This window comes from Lygodium microphyllum, chromosome 17 (assembly GCF_053477565.2).
Source record: "Lygodium microphyllum isolate KBCC chromosome 17, Lygodium_microphyllum_v1.1.10, whole genome shotgun sequence".
In the NCBI taxonomy this organism is placed as follows: Eukaryota; Viridiplantae; Streptophyta; class Polypodiopsida; order Schizaeales; family Lygodiaceae; genus Lygodium; species Lygodium microphyllum.
The window spans coordinates 84,091,211-84,105,959 of NC_141151.1; positions in this window are offsets into that span (position 1 = coordinate 84,091,211).

Genomic DNA, 14,749 nt, shown 5'->3' on the forward strand with positions numbered 1-14,749 from the left:
TCTTGTTTTTTTGTTGCTCCACTGTTAAATTTTATCTCGTTTAGACAAAATGTATACAAGTTACATGCATACTGAGCTTTCCTTTGTTTTTTTACTCCAAGAATCTCCGAGGGTGAAGAACAATGATTTATTAAGAACTCAACTTCTACAACATCTTTGGGATTTTGAACACTCAACTTCTTCTTCAACATCTTAGGGTTTCTCTGTAAACAAAGTTACAGGTATATTGTCTTGTTTTTTTGTTGCTCCACTGTTAAATTTTATCTCGTTTAGACAAAATGTATACAAGTTACATGCATACTGAGCTTTCCTTTGTTTTTTTACTCCAAGAATCTCCGAGGGTGAAGAACAATGATTTATTAAGAACTCAACTTCTACAATATCTTTGGGATTTTTTGCAGAGAAAGCCACAGGTATATTGCCATTTTTTACTACTGTTCCATGGTTAAATTTCAACGCATTTGGACAAAGCCTATATAAGTTATATGTATGTGTTGACCCAATATTTCTTTTGTTTTTTTACTACAGGAATCTGTCAGTGAAGGAACAATGGTCTTGCTATAAGTCAACTTCTTGTTCAACATATCTAGGGATCTTTGTGAAAGAAATTACAGGTACAATGTTTCTTTTTTAAATTGATCCATTTAAATTTAATTTCATTTGGAGATAACATTTGCAAATTATACACATGTTAATAGGTAACTTTTGTATTTGGTTGTTACAGATGTCTTCACGGAGGAAAAATATCAGTAGCATACTTGCAGTGGAGGTCTTCAATAGGAAAGATAATGGCGGTAATTGGATTTGTGATAAGTATTATAAGTTGGATTGGATTTTGATGCACCCAAGTACTCGAGGGAGTTTCAAGGTCAAGCGCAAGGATGTTGCAAACCCTAGCAAACATTGGAAAGGTAGAATTCTAGAGTTCAGAAAAGTGTTTAATGGCACAAGTGCAGTAACAGAAGTGTTGATTCAACATGTTTATACGCATAAACAAATCTCTGTACACGACGAGAACAACATTGCAAATTATAAACAAAACAGTAAGTTGTTAAATTTTATCATTGATTATTCTTTTGTATCAGAGTTGTTTTTAAAAGTCTTTGCAGTATTCTAATTCAGTCTTGTTTGATTGACAGCTCTATATCCATCGACTTTGCATGAATGGCAGAATGTGGAATGTTTAAGCGGCAAGATACATGTTTGGCATGAAGAGATAGGTTCTTTGATCTATGATAATACCTCTACAAGTCAACTTGCCACTCAAAATATCTTTTTTTATAATTCATTGTATGTGGTAGAAAGCCAGAGATTGCAGCATGTCCCGTTGCCGCCATTGTCTAGTGGTGAATGGTTCATTGGTAGCTTGGAGTTGTCAGGAGCTTGCAAGTCGAAGATAAAATCTGACATCAATAGTGCTATGAAACCCACCACAGGCTCCAAAGATGTGCATCTTAATTGGTTTATTCCATTCTCATTGTTTGCACATTTGTTTGGTTCATGTGATGTTTTGAAGAAAACAAAGATTACTTATCAATGCAAGTGTCCATCCGAGGAATGGATGAGTCAGCTATTGGGTGAGTCTTGGGAAGTCAAAAGAACACATTTTGATGAGACGATTGAGTGCAGGGTCAACCAATCTGATATTACATTCAGGTAAAACTTTTTTACTACTTTGCATACCTTGATTTAATTGACATAGGTCTCGCTTAGATGAATTGTTATGTTAGTCGCATTGATCACTTACCATTATTTTTGTTTTTATTACAGGTATTTCATTGCTAGACAAACTCTGTGCGTTCGCTTTCGATATAGAAGATGGCGACTTTTGCGAGGGGAGTGGATCAGCTTGGATCAAGATATCCGAGATGACACACATACAACGCTCGTAGATGTGGTAATCTTGTGGAGTGGTCATAATCCTTTCGTAGTCAGTGCAGAGAGTCATTGGCCCATTTATTTTCTGAGACAAGAAATCCAATTAATGTCTAGTGAGCCCCTCTACAACTTCTATTTCAAGTTAGATAATAGAAAAGTCAGGACTCGTAGTGAGCAATCCATGACATGTAAACAATGTGCTTCTCCACATATCCTTGAGATAGTGGAATCCTTGTAAAAAAACTTTATAAAGAGCGAATACATACCTTTTTTGAACTTCTGAGTACTTTAAATTTTAGTTTACTGTGATCCAAGCGTGCGATAATACATACTGTAATTACTCAATCGTGCAGTTAAAAATCATAATTAAATTGCAGGTTAGAGGTCTATAATCTAGAGAATATTGTCTTTGCACAATGATATATTGTAGCGCATCTCTGCTGCTCGTTTATTACATTTTAATATTAAATTGGATCCAAAGGGAATTTCAAGGCCTTTTAGATTTATTTTCTTTAAAAAATTATATATTTTCTCTCGTTAGACTTGAATATACTCAGCGACCCAAACATATTCGAGGATATAATAATGTAGAACGAAGCGTTTGTCTGTATGAGTAATTTTAACAGTGACTTTAAAGTACTGAAATAAAGAATCTAAGGTAAGAGTTTTAATTTGAAACTTTAGAATTAATAACTTTATAAAGAACCTTTATTTAAAACCCTAGACACATAAAAGCTATAACTCCAAACTCATTTTCGCTTTCATTCTCCACTTCCCTACACTTGTGCTCTCATTCCTTCTCTCTTTGTGTGCCATGGCTACCACTCCCGCCTTCGCCGCATGGATCAGTTCCACATGCTACGCGCACATAGGGGACCAGATATACCCTAGGTTTTGCGTGACCTTGAGTCTAGAGAGCTCGCTTTCCGCTGTAGACCCTGACTCTAGTATACTAGCATCGTTTTGTGATGCAGTGAACCCTCTCACTTGCTCTATTCCCGACTCCACTCTCAGGTGGGTTCCCATGGATTTTTTGTATAGTTTGTGTGCCGGATCCAGCCATGCAAAGGTGATAAGTCGAGCCCTGGTGCATGTGGGGCAACATCTCCACGCTAGAGCAGTGCCCACCTCGTCACAGGACCACCTCACGATGGATCTCATTGAGAGGGATGCCGCCTTTGCCATATATGTTATGTGCACTGAGGTGCAAGAGGACAGTGACGAGGACATCGACGCACCCTCTCGGCCACTATTAGAGTACTTTGAGAGGGAGCCTGAGGAGATCACTCTCGATCTGAGTGTTGAGGCAGCACAGAGCTTGGCCATTGTGCACCCACCTCCCTGCCCTGATGAGATGCCCACGAGCGAAGAGCCACCCCTCTCTTCTCTCCATGCTATCACCATCGAGGGGGTGGAATATCTACTCATGCAGGATGTGCTAGAGTTGTTGGAGCTTAGGGAAGAAGAACTATACTGTATCATGGTGCGTGATGCACCTAGTGATTTCATAGATTTTGATTTACAGGATGCCCCACCACATGTTGATGAGGTGGCTCGTTATGATGGCACGAGCATCGATGACATCTCTGCCATTGTGAGCATCCAGGAGCAGATTGAGGATGCGGCGCCACAGTATCAGATCTCTGATGAGGAGTTCGAGCGGTTGCAGGAAAGCCTTTTTGGTCCTCGACCCGACTATGCAGTGCCTACCCAGGAGAGAGACGAGGGCAGCCCAGTGGCAGGAGCAGACCTGGATGCTCCATTACAGCGGCAGATAGATGATGCAGAGAAGGTAATGTTCTCGGTTTCATATGAAACTTAACCAGTAGGGCCTCTAGGGCATCGGGAGCACACACATGTGTTTTTGTCGGGATCGGGCCCCTAGAAGTGCCCTGGCCGGAGGCTCGCGTCTGGGGGCCTGAATCTGCAGATTCAGGCCCCCAGACGCGAGCCTCCGGCCAGGGCACTTCTAGGGGCCCGATCCCGACAAAAACACATGTGTGTGCTCCCGATGCCCTAGAGGCCCTACTGGTTAAGTTTCATATGAATATGATTTATATATCTTCAGCACACTCCATGCATAGTGAGTCTGATACTGAACTTGTGTGTTGCAGGAGATTGTCTATATAGATGAGTTTTCATCTAGGCAGGGTGGCCGATCTGGTAGCCAAGGAAGGGTGCAAGACTCGGCATTGAAGGAGTATGTTGGGCAGCTTGTCAACGACATTATTGTATTTCATAAGACATGCTCCCCTGCTTTTGCAGAGAACTTCTTGAAGTTGAGGGCACTAACAAAGGCTGGGCCCTTCAAGACCATCCCGACCAACTCCAGCCTGGAGAAAGTAGTGTTGCTTCGACGTTCGAAGCTTCTCTACTTATTCACGAGTACTAGGTCTGGCCCACTTTTCTCCATGGTGGCCCGTGGCATGGTTGCCGGTGTTGAAGACCCCACTGTCATTAGACAGGAACTATTGGGGCAAAATGTATTGTTGCCTATGATCAAGAATAGCTCTGACCATGGGGAGCCTAGCTCCAAGAAGCCTAGGAGAGAATAGATGTACTTATTGCCTACTGATATCGCATCACTGATGTACTGCACTTTGTAATCTTCTCTTCAAGTAATGAAAACTGATGTTTGTTGGATTCGCGTGCAATGTAGTTTGTGATACGTGTCATTTACTGTTTTTTTTACTTGAATGTTACATTTATTTATCGAATTTATACGTAACACGATTCGTACCCTAAATTTAGTACACAGTGCTTTATCGAATTCGTACGCAACATGTATTTGTTCGAACGCATGTAACGATAACTCAACGACGTAAATAAAATAAATATCAAGTGACTAAACAAAAATAAGACGCGCCAAAAAATTTGTATTTGTATTAATAATAATTTTACATGGGGTCCATTACGACCAAGGCTTTACAAAATGTCTTCAGAAGCTACATTCCATGTGCTTTTGAGTTTGTACACCTCTATCCTTGCTGACCTCCGCGAGGACTATCTTTCCATCGCCGAAAGAACCTGACTATCCGCAGATCCCTCTCGGTGACAGTGACCCTCCTTGCATGCACCGCTGCATAGACTGAGTCTCCAAATAAGTCGACGAGGTAGGCTTCAGCAGCTTCTTGTAGTGTGAGGAGGGCCTGGGCAGTCCAGCGATCCGGTTGTTTCGCGCGTGATGTGTTTGGAAACTGGTTCCTGTTGTTCATGATCAATATGCCCTCCATGATCTCCCGCACCAACTTTTGGAATGGAGCCTTCGGTATCAGGAGGTGAGTGGTCTTCTGGTAGTGGCGGATCTCGCGAAGAGCCACTGTGCCTGGCTTCCATCGACGCTTGCGATGCTGGCGTGGTGGTGGTGGTGGTGGAGCTGGAGGACGTGGCTGCCGTATGGAATTTCCAGGGGGGTATCTCCGGGCCGCTTGCTTGGTGCGTACCATGTCTTCTAGGAGAGAGAACTCAGAACTCAAAAGTGAAATGTGTAAAATGAGGTGAAACTTTAAACTTATAGCCAAACTTTTCAAAAACCCTAAAATTTCAATTAATGAATCCACGCTTAGGAAAAATATCACCAGTGCTCCGATTCACATGAAATTTTACCTGTAGGCTCCTCAAGGACACATCAACCATCCAAAATTTTTTTGGCCCCAACAGAAGCCTCTGGATCACCTGTCCGGAGGCTCGCGTCTGGGGCCCTGAATCCCCAGATTCAGGGCCCCAGACGCGAGCCTCCGGACAGGTGACCCAGAGGCTTCTGATGGGGCCAAATTTTTAATATAAATGAGTTTTTCTAATGCCCAGCATGAGGGTGAAGTTTCACCAGATTCCGATTTATAAATTTGACGGTTCAATCTTTTTTTGAAAATGCGTTAACTGCATTATACTGCACTGATAATGTATTGTCAACCTCGCAACTGTAGATTAAATGTATTGATAATGAGTGTGTGCAACTGCAGATTAAATGTATTGTCAACCTCGCAATGCGAAACATTGGAAACTTAAAAATTGACAAAAAATAAATCATGGGTAAAATGGAATATCGCATCAGATATACTGTTGCCAAACCACTAAATATAGTAAGGATATAGTGCATCGGCCCATGTACAACTGATCACCGACGTGTACGTGGTTGCACATTGAATTTATCCTCAACAAAACTACTTACAAAATTGGAAACTTGAAAATTCACACAATGCGAAACATGGTCAAAATAGAATATCACATATTGGATTTAGCATTGCAAAACTATGAAATACACGGTAGATAGTGCATCGCACCAAGTACGACTAGAGCTAGGGAAAATTTAGCTCCATTTTGCAGGCCACTATTATCAAATACTTGAAGGTCTATTGGAAAGATAACCCAAAACTAAGATCCTTACAATCTACAACCAAACCTGAGCTAAAAACATAGATCCAATTACAAGGTAGCTTCTCAAAGCATATTGTTGACATTAAGATTAAATGCATCCTTGTTATTGCGGATCCTGCGAACAAGAACCAGATCTATGGGCTTAATAGTGATACGTCGGGCATGAATGGCTAAAAGTTGACCATCACTCATTAGATCAATCAAGTAGCTTTCAACTGCTTCTTGGAGAGCAAGCAAGGCTTGGCTTGACCATCGCCCCACATTCCTTGCCTGGTTCCTCGAAAAGAACTTGTGATGATGCCCTGACTGTAGATCTTGCAGTATTTCTCGCACCAACCTGGAGAATGGTGCCTTAGGAATAATCAAGTCGGCACTCTTCTGGAATTTCCTTATCTCGCGTAGCGCAGCTGTGCCTGGTCTCCATCTTCGCTTTTTATGTGTTGGAGGGCGTGTATTACGAGTTGGAGCAGTAGTGGGAGGTGGAGCAGCTGGAGCATGTGGACCACCATTTCTGGACAATGGCGAACCATCATTATCGACCATACTAGGGCCACCATTGTTGGCCACAGTAGCGCCACCATTATTGGCTGCAGTAGGGCCACCGTTATCGGTCACCAGGGGATCTTTGTCACTCACAGTACGCTCACTAGATTCGGAAGAGTGTTGAGCTCTTGCTCTCGCAGGCGCCTTTTTGATAGGAAGCTTGGAACGTGCCATGGCTGTGATAATGAAGGATAGAAAGGTGGAGGGTAGAGTGGAGAGCAATGGGAAAAAATGAAAGGAGAGACGACTTAAATACGAAACTTTCAAACTTACTGTGGTGTAAATGAATTTTAAATTTATCATTTCATTTCATTTCTCCACCCCATCCCTACCTCTCTCTATCTCCTGACACCCCCCTCATGCCCCCCCTCTCTCTCTAGGCCAATGAATGTTCCAATGTTTAGAATTTTCATATCTTTGTCTTAGGATTTCAAAATGGACTTTTCATAATTAAAAAACAAAGTTCGAAATCGACTTTGAAAAATATAGTGACAAACCTTTGAAATTTTAAAGAAAATTTATAAGACATCTCATGTTAGAGATATGAGTATTGATGTGTCATATCCTTGGGACTTGTGCTCTCTTGTGGACTCTAAATGCATCAAAATTATTATCTTTATCTAGGTCTCCATTTTTTGCCATCTCTCTCTTGGGTTGCCAACCATTCTGCGTGCCGTTGTCTAGCTGTGCTGTTTTCATATCTTGCTTTTCTCACTTCATATATTGCCCTACTTATAGATTCTGCTTGAGATGTTTTGGAATTCTTTTCTTTTTCCTCGTATCGTATCTCTAGTCTCCTATACCACCATTGGAATAATTGCCTCATAGAATTGGAATCATTGATGCCACCTCCATGATCAGTTGCCTTTTGAAAAGCACAGCGAGCTTGCCAGTGAGATCTTTCCATGCCTTGAGTTGACCATATTGCCAAACTTCCTTTATCTGCAAAGTATGGACCATGTGCTTCAAGTATATGCTGCACAAGAAAAGAGATTAGAAACACAAAGTAATTCGAAATGATGATTTTTTTTTGCAATGGTGATAATACTGACCATGTAGTGTGTTATGCTATTTGTAGTCCATGCCTCCACCATGGACTTATGAAATTTAGCAGCTGTCTCTTTAAATGTATTGGCATCACCATCCATAAACCCCAACTTCTGTAAGAGAGCTGCTAATCTATCTAGGTGTATCCACACTTCTACCTTCGCAATCCTCGTTCGTCCCCCATTGCTCCAATCTGAAACAGCAAGGTGCAACTTTTTCCATGCTTCGTACTTCTCTGGTTGTTTTACTAGTATATTGCCTTCCTCATCTCGAGGTGGAGATAAAAACTTCCTAGCCTTGGGTCCGCCAAAGCATGGTTTACAAGGAACATTTCCACTCTTCCCCGATTTTTTCTCGTCCTTTTTTATTTCTACTTGGCCTCCGTGCAATCCAACTTCAGAGAGGACTTGTTCTACCTTCTTGCATGTAGCATCAGATTCTGACACGGGCTGCATCTTGTATGCAAAGCATATATATTCATATACTAGCTTCTCAATTATTCTAACCAAACAATGCAATGTGCAAAAGTGAACCCTTGTTAGTGGTATTTCCAAAATAGGGCGCCAGTTTGGATCCACTGGAATTAGCATTCCATTTCTCATGACTTTCTGATCACGTGTCGGAGCACCCTGCTGTCCTGCCTTGGCAAGCCATTCTTTCTTTCCATCTTTCCCTTTCTTCCTAGTTTGCATGCAGTATATGCACGGAAATTTTGCATTTGCTGCATTTGATAAACCAAACATACACTTCAATGTTTTTAAATCACCTGCAAGATGCCATTCAACTTGATAGTCCCCAAACCCCTCAACATGTAAAACTGCTCCATTATTTTGCTGTTGAATAACACTGGGTATATTAGTGAGGTTAAAAAAAACTTTAAGTACTTCATGGTCCTCCTTTGGTACTTCAAATGCTGCAAGCCACCATATTTCATTCTCCGATTGTACACTGAAGTATAAAGGATGTTTTTCATCGATGTTGGGATCCAATGCTCGATTCATAAGTGTTATACTCACACGCTCAAGTTTTTGCCCCTTGATAATCTCACTCTCATCAAGTTTGAGGACAAACTTAAGCTTGCCTCTACATTCTTCCATAGACATATTGTAAAACTTGACCATAGCAATCTGAACCCTACATATATCCAATACAAAGTTGTTAGATGCATTCAATACAAAGGCAACTTCTTTGGAACCATACTTCAATATGTGTGTGTGTTCCAGATGCGTAGGCTCACCAATTAGTTCTAAAACTTTCTCATTTAGTTGTTTTCGAGCCTTCTTCACGTGAAATGGTTTTGGCAGAGGCATTACTCGCTTAGTATTGAAGACTTGCTTAAAACCTGTATCCAATTGTTGATAGAGCATACTATATGACTCAGAACTCATTCCCACCTTGTCACATAATCCCTGAGCATCTGTAGCAGTAAACAAGTTGCTCACATCCCTAAGACGTTCACTAGCAACACCATCCACAATGTCCCTGAATTTACGATTTTCCAATGCATTTTTTACCATATTCTTGCTAAGGACTTTGGCAATAGTATCATTCTCTGCATGAGGAAACATATTTCTCATTGTAGTAGATTGAGCATATATCCGTCTATGATATTGTCCACTTCCTTTGGCTAATTGGCCAATTGGTTTAACGGATCGGATGCGCCGACGTGCCCCTTTGGTTTTTAAAGTGGGCCCAATCTCCAAAGTTTTTGTGAGCTTCCTCTCTATGTTTTGATTCTCCTTCTCCAAGTCATTGACTTTAGACTGTAACTCCATATTATGCACGTGTGTAGCATGCATAGCATCTTCAATGACAGACATTGCTTGTTGTAGGTTCTGGTTCTCTCTATCCTTCTCAGCCAATAATCTATCCTTTTCCATCAAAGACTGCATATTCCCTTGTAATCTTGTCTGCATATTTGTCAAGGTTTGATGAGCCCCTGCTATTCCTTGTGTGACAAGTCTGCATGTGTATCCATACAATCCTTCATTGCCTTCACAAGCAAACTTTACAAATGATGTAAGCCCTTCAAATTGTGGTGGCCTTCGAGTGAGTGGATCGGGTGGATAAATGCACCCATCAACCCAAAGGTCCACATTTTTTTTCCCTGCATTTCTTTCTTGTTGCATCCTGCATCTTATTGCATCATCTCTTTCCACAGTTCTTTTGAACATTGGTGCATATTCATCCTCCAATTGAAAGTGAATATCTCTCTTTCTCTTGGTACATCCTGCACCTGCATTCTGCAAAAAAAAAAGTATGCAAATGTTAACTTGGATTAACATTCAAATAGCAGAACTACACCCCTTTGATTCACTATATCTGTGTTTTTTTTAAAACCCAGTTGGTTCTTGTCTCTTTCTCTTGCTTTCAGTCTTGATAGACCCTAATCAACCCCTAATCAGCCTGTAATCTTGGCTTTTAATCTACCTCTAATTAGCATCAAATCTTATCTTCTGTTCTATCCAAAATATTCTCTCTCTCTCTCTCTCTCTTTCTCTCTCTCTCTCTCTCTCAACAAAAATTCATCAAGGAAACCCTAAACACATTCATACTGAAGCTTGGCTAGTGGAAAACAATAACATCATCTTATCTTCTACCCTAATTTACTATCTGTCACTCTATCACTTATTTTCTTTGTTCATCTCACACAGTCCTCTCTGTCCACCCCCTTCTCCCCTCCTCTCTCTCTCTCTCTCTCTCTCTCTCTCTCTCTCTCTCTCTCTCTCTCTCTCTCTCTCTCTCTCTCTCTCTCTCTCTCTCTCTCTCTCTCTCTCTCTCTCTCGCTCTATGAATTGATGCTTAAGGACTGAACAACAACTGTGAAGAATAATAACATCACAAAGATTTAAAAAATAAAGATACCTCCATTATCACTGGATTGCTTGTAGTATAGACTGTTGAAGACGGAGATTTCTTACTGCATATTTCTGAAGAGGAAGATGGCTTGTAGCAGGATAGAGTGTGTTGTAGATAGAGATTCTTTGATTTCAACAAATGGTATCAAAACTACTCCTCAATGCTGCTTCAGAAGAACTCGTATGCAAGAAACCATATTCTGGAGGGAAAGAGAAGAATGCACAAAATTTGGGACAAAACTAGAGCTTTCTGAGGGAATGAAAAAATGCCCAGAAATAGGTATATACTTGTCCAAAAAAGACGAAAATTTACAAGGAAACTCTTGAGTCAAAAAGGTGTCTCTGGGTAAAAAATAATCTTAAAATATGATGTGTACGTCATTTTATATCGTTTTTTAACTTCCGCCCTTTTAAGAAGCGAGAATGAGAATGATTGAAAAGTCATGAGGGTACTAAAGAGGGCATTAAAGAGTCATGAGGGCATTAAAGAATGATTGGCTGCATTTTTAGAAAAAATAGAATTGTATTTTTTTAGTTATGAGGATTTTGAGAAAAAGTGACCTTATCCTGCAGTTTGGGAATAAAATAATAGGTGAAATCTATTGAAAACACAAAAACGAGATTTTCTTGATTGTAGAAGATCTCTTTTTATAATATTATTTTGGAATCTCTTTTTAGAGAGAGAGAGGTGAGAGAAACCCCTTAAGGGGCAAAAAAGAGAGTCCATATTTCTCCTAATGTGTATACCTTCTGTTTTGTTCTGTTTTGGTCTGTTTTGTTCTGATTGTCTTTTGTAAGGAGGGAAGGAGTATTGATTGATGAAGAATGAGATATTGTGAAAGCTTATTGAATGGTTTGTGAGAGTTTTGAATGGTTTGAGAATGAGTTATGTGGTTTTGATGACCTTCTGTAACCTTCTGTAGGTCTTCTGTAGAGCTTCTGCTTCTGTTCTGTTTCTGTTCTGTTCTGTACTGTAACTGTTCTAGTACTGTTCTGTAGACTGTTCTGTAAGTGTTCTGTGGAATGTATGTGTGATTTTGGGAAAGTTTTCTAGCCTTGGAAAGAGGTGAATACAAGTGCAAAAGAGCTGAAGGAAGTGGAAGAAGTAGCTGCTGAAGACTCAAGAGAAGACTAGAGTGAAGTGACAGTAGTGAGCTGTGAAGAGACACTGTAGTGGCTCTGGTGACCCTTCATATCAGACATACCTCTTGGGAGGGGTATCCACGACCTAAGAGTGATTATTGAGAGTAATTTTTTGAGAGATTGTAGTGAGGATATGATGTATTATTGATGGAGTGTGTGAGAGAGAGTCAGAGATAGCCAATTCTACTAAAACAGAGTGATTGTATATGAGAGATTGAGAGAGAAGACTATGAAGATATTGAAGATGAATACTATGTGATGTATTTCCATTCAAAGATGGTGTACTTCTTTGCTTTCTTTGTTCTATTGATGGATTTTGTGAAGATGTTGAAGAATATGGTTGATTCTATTAAAAACCGTGGGAGATTTACATGATGCTGCATGAAGATTTGTTGTGTCTGGTGTTCTTTTCTTCATTGTGATCATATGAAACATGATAAACAAGCTTGTTGATGTTACAAGATAGATTTTCTTGCAAGAGAATTCCCTTTTCCTTGGTGTTCCTTTTGGGGATCCAGTACTATGCTACGATCAGAGGACTTCTCTTGCACTTTCTCTTTGCCCTTATCCTTGCGCTTCTCATTGCGCAACTCATGACACTGTGGTCTGATATGGCCCTTTTTCCCACAATGATGACAAGTGACATTAGCGTTGTGCCCACGCGACTTACTACACGACTTTCCACGAGATTTAGACCGACCCTTCTGCGAGTCACGGCCTCGGCCATTACCACGGTCATACCTGTCATTCCTGCCTCTAATTGTCAAAGCATGACTACCAGGAGAGGCATCCAAGTTTTTGCGATTCACCTCTTCCTGAAGAAGAGCACTCTCAACATCTGCCAATTTTAGAGTAGCACTAGAGGCACATAGGGCAGTGCGGAATACATCCCATGACTCATTCAGAGTCCCAAGCAAGAAAAGAGGAGTTACTTCCTCTCCAAAGGTGATATCCTGCGAAGTCAGGTTCTTCAGTATAGCATGGAACTGGCTCAAGTGAGCAGACATAGTCGCATTATCCTTCATGCGCAGATCCATAAGCTGCTTCAACGAGTACATCTGACTCGCCAGACTTTTCTTATCATAAAGATTCTTGATCTTATTCCATAGATCCCATGCACTCTGTGCTTCCTCAAATACATTATAATGTACCTGTTCAGTGAGAGACAATACAATCGTGGACTTGCATAGCTCATCAAGTTCAAGCCAGTCGTCATTGTCCATAGTTTTAGGCTGCTCCCCACTCAACCGAAGTGGCTTAATCTGAGATTTCTGCACCAAAACCTGCCAAATTTGACTCTTTCAGTAAGAGTAGTTGGTACCATCCAACTTTGTAATGTTAAAGATGGCACTATCATGCGAAGATGACGCCATTATGCAGGCTAGAAATGTCCAAACAGTCCAAAACTGCTTGCTGTTTTACTGCAGAAACTGCCCAAAAATGACCAAAACGGGGTTCAAAGGGCGAGCAAAGTGTGCCAAAAGTTGCTGCCCACTTAGTACTAGGTGCGGTATACCAAATCAGGATATTTTAGCATGAAAAGTACACCTCAATCCACCAATAACTGCTTGCTGTAATAAATTGCATGTATGCCGTCTAGAGAGCAAACTGTTCCAAAATAGGATCCAATGTCAAGCAAACAATGCTAGGTCCAAAGCCAGCATGAAACGGACATAAGCAAGGCCAATGACAGTGAAAAGAACATGAGCTCAACACCGAAGCATGTCAGAATAACATCTGCCAGTGAAAGGCACACCCCCAGACACTCTAGGCAAAGTGTTCCTGTAACTGTCAAAACCTGACACAAATAGGTGTCTGCTCAAAGAGAAAGATCCAAATATGAGACTCAGCTCATAAGCATCCTATGAACCAAGAGTACATCAATGCATATCCTTAAAGATCAGAGTATGATCCCAAAGTCTCAATGCGTATGTAGCTACTCAAGACATAAACTGCTCCAAATACATGTAAGTGCTCCAATAGCATGCAACTGTCAAAGGTCAAGCAAGCATGTAAAATGCTCCCACTGGCACAAAAGGCATACAAAGCGAGCTCAGAAGCTCAAACAACCCAAGAGAAAGCACCAGTGATAAGTGACCCTGTCAATGTATCAAGCGCATCCAAGAGAGCATGACATACATGAAGCACTGGTCGTATTAACCATGAAGCAATACATAAGCCCAAATAAGCTCTCGGTCAACTCAATGACATCCAAATAGCAACCAAGATCAGTGATCAAGTAAGCCGGGAATGCTCAAATACATCCAAATCCAAGCTCCAAATGTCGGTATGGCATACATGAACCAAATAGCATATGTCACGAACCAAAGCATGTAATGCAAAAGCTAACTGTCAAGCAGAGACATGAGGCATAGGCGGTCCACGAGCATGCCAAGTCGGTCCAAATGCCAGTGAAGACGGAGCTAATGCAAAGCTCAAAAGCATCCCATAATCTCATACATATGCTCCAATTCGTCCCCAAATGTCAGAGACATCATGCCAAAGCTCAAAGCATACATCCGGTATCGGTAGGTAAGTGCCAAAGCATGTAAAGTACCTTCAGCCCACTGTTATTCCAGCATGTATTTACTATTCTAAACAGTAGATTTCAGCCCCGAATTCAAGCCAAAATCATGGTCAAACCAAATGCATACATCCTCAATACATCCGGGTAGGAAGCAGACCACATACGGGCATCAAATAAGGTAACCGGAGTAGAGTATAAGCATCAAATGCCAATGCCAAGTGTGGTTGCCCTGTTTCCAGCACTGTATAATAGTAAATAACAGTCCCAAATCAGCCAATATTTCAAGCCAAAATCATGGCATAATCATGTGCATACATTCCCAAGGCACTAGGCATCATGCAGACCGCATATGGGCATCAAATAGCACAACCGGAAT